The sequence below is a fragment of the Pteropus vampyrus genome, unplaced genomic scaffold (assembly GCF_000151845.1).
Source record: "Pteropus vampyrus isolate Shadow unplaced genomic scaffold, Pvam_2.0 Scaffold102, whole genome shotgun sequence".
NCBI classification, from domain to species: domain Eukaryota; kingdom Metazoa; phylum Chordata; class Mammalia; order Chiroptera; family Pteropodidae; genus Pteropus; species Pteropus vampyrus.
Genome location: NW_011888883.1, coordinates 2534125 through 2536543, shown reverse-complemented (window position 1 = coordinate 2536543; position 2419 = coordinate 2534125). Strand labels below are relative to the sequence as shown.

General features: G+C 34.3%; 1 pseudogene; it reads left to right on the top strand.

The window, feature by feature from the left end:
- The first annotated feature begins 368 nt into the window (after positions 1 to 368).
- The window catches only part of LOC105295309, a 4058-nt pseudogene continuing 2007 nt past the window's right edge, over positions 369 to 2419 (top strand).

The window sequence follows — 2419 nt, the reverse complement described above, 5'->3', positions numbered from 1 at the left end:
TCTGTACAAAAGATTTAACTGAAAAGAAGTATGACTTTCCTATAACTATTTACCTATTCTCAAATCTTCTATACCCTTAAATAAGTAAAGATAGTTCTGTGTTAGTCTTCCTCATAATATTTGGGCAGCTAACATTGCCACTGGAGCAGTGCTGGTGCATAAACCTCTAGCATCTAAGGGAATGTGTGTTCTGTGTAGACAGCATAGACTGCTTGCTCTCCCTGGAGAGAGTACACAATGATCAGCATAGCTATCTAGGACTCACTAAGGGTACAGGTCTATAGCAGCATGACTAACTCCCAACCCCACTAGGTGTGGACATGACTATATAATTAGGATTGATTCATGACTGGAACTGACTAGGGAAGATGAACCTGGACCGGAAGACATTAATCAGTGATTTCTCCTGTGAGGAAGAGACAGGAATTAACAAGTGAGTTACTAATCTAGAAGTGTCCACCAACTGAAGTCTTAGTTGGATTTGTTTGTAAAACATTTTTAATAAAAATTAAATAGAGTTTCAGGTTCTGAAAGAGAATCTCTTTGAAATTAGTTACACTTTAAGAAAGCACATATACACTACATAAGTGATATTTCAGAAATCTTATTATGGAAAAATATTAGTTTGGCTGAGGCAATAGGAATAAAATCTCCATTTGGCAATAAACCTTATATAAACAACAAAAAAAGAATACACAAAACCAACGAATAATTTCAGGCCTCATTTCTTCATGATGAAAGAGATTTTTCAATGCTTCCTTTACACATTCATTCATTAGAATTAGTAGCTGAGAATTGAAGTAAGCTTATACTAGACAGATGGTGTAAGACCAATAGCATGAACTCATGCTACAGAAATAAAAACGTGTCTTTTTAAACATCCATTAAGCATTAATCTTAAATTCTGCAAACTAATAATACAATGTGGAACTTTTTTATGTAAGCCAAGTAAAAGAATGAAATCAGGATTCACCTATTCTCTAAACAAAAGTGAAAAAGTGACCTGTGTATCAGAGGTTGTTCTTTTTTGTATACATATGCTCAAACAGTATTTTTCAAACAGTTATCTGTGAACCAATATTTGATGTCATCATATTCTCACCCTTAATGAAGATTTAATGGAAATATTTAATAACATTTGTAAATGTTATATCTCTTATCACACTCTCACAATGACTTCATGAGGTTTTATTTAAAACTTGGAGAAAATAAATAAATTGTCTAAGATGATGAAGCTAGAACTCCTGTCTAGATACTATAACACTACATAAAATATTATGTTCAGATAACACATTGATATATTTTTTTTTCTTTAAGCAGTTTTGATTCCAAAGAACTGTTTACTTTTCCTCTACTTTTAAAAAAACTTCATCTTTGGTGTTTATTTTTTCAAACTCAAACATTAGATCACAAAATCTCTTCCTCCAGCTGTACACTAATATGCTCATTCAACTGTCAAGCAAACATGTGTTAAATGCCAACCATGTTCCTGGCACTGTGCAGGGATCAATAAAGAAGACACCTGCCCCTCACTTATTTTGTTAATGTTAGAAGGAAATGTTGAGACCCATGTACAATGCCACATGATATGCCTACGACAGACCGGCATGCAGTAATGAGGAATTAATTCAAGTAGCTCGGCTAGTTGTCCTTTCTCAACAGGTAGGAACTGGGAAATTGGACGGAGTCAAGGCCTCAGGTTTGAACGTGGCCACAGCATGTGAAAACAGGGCTAGCAGAATCTTAGGCAGAACTGTGAAACAAAGATGAGCAGAACATCTGATCAGCTCATGCTGGCAAGCTAAAGGAGTGTGGAGAAGCAAACTAGCCATATTTGAGCAAAAGCAATGAGGCGATATAAAGCAAAAATGAATAGAACTGCAAGGAAAAATAGATAAATCCACTATTATAGTTGGAGACTTCAACACCTCACTATCAATAATGGACAGATCCAGACAGCAAAGTCAGTAAGGATACAGTTGAACTCAACCTCATCATCAATCACGTTGATCCAATTGACATCTATAGAAAACACCATCCAACAACAACATAATATACATTCTTCTCAAGCTCATATGGAACACTCACCAAGACAGACCACATTCTGAGCCATAAAACAGATCTTAATAAATTTAAAAGAATAAAAAATCATATACTGTATGCTCTCAGACCACAATGAAATTAAACCAGAAGTAAATAACAGAAAGATGGCTGAAAAATCCCCAAATAATTGGAGATCAGTCAACGCGTTTCCAAACAACTCATAAATCAAAGAAGAAATCTCAAAAGAAATTTAAAAAATATTTTGAGGTAAATAAAAATGAAAATACAACTTACCAAATTTGTGTAATACAGTAAAAGCAGTGTCTACTGGAGGATTTATAGCATTGAATGCATATAGCATTGAATGAAAAGAAGA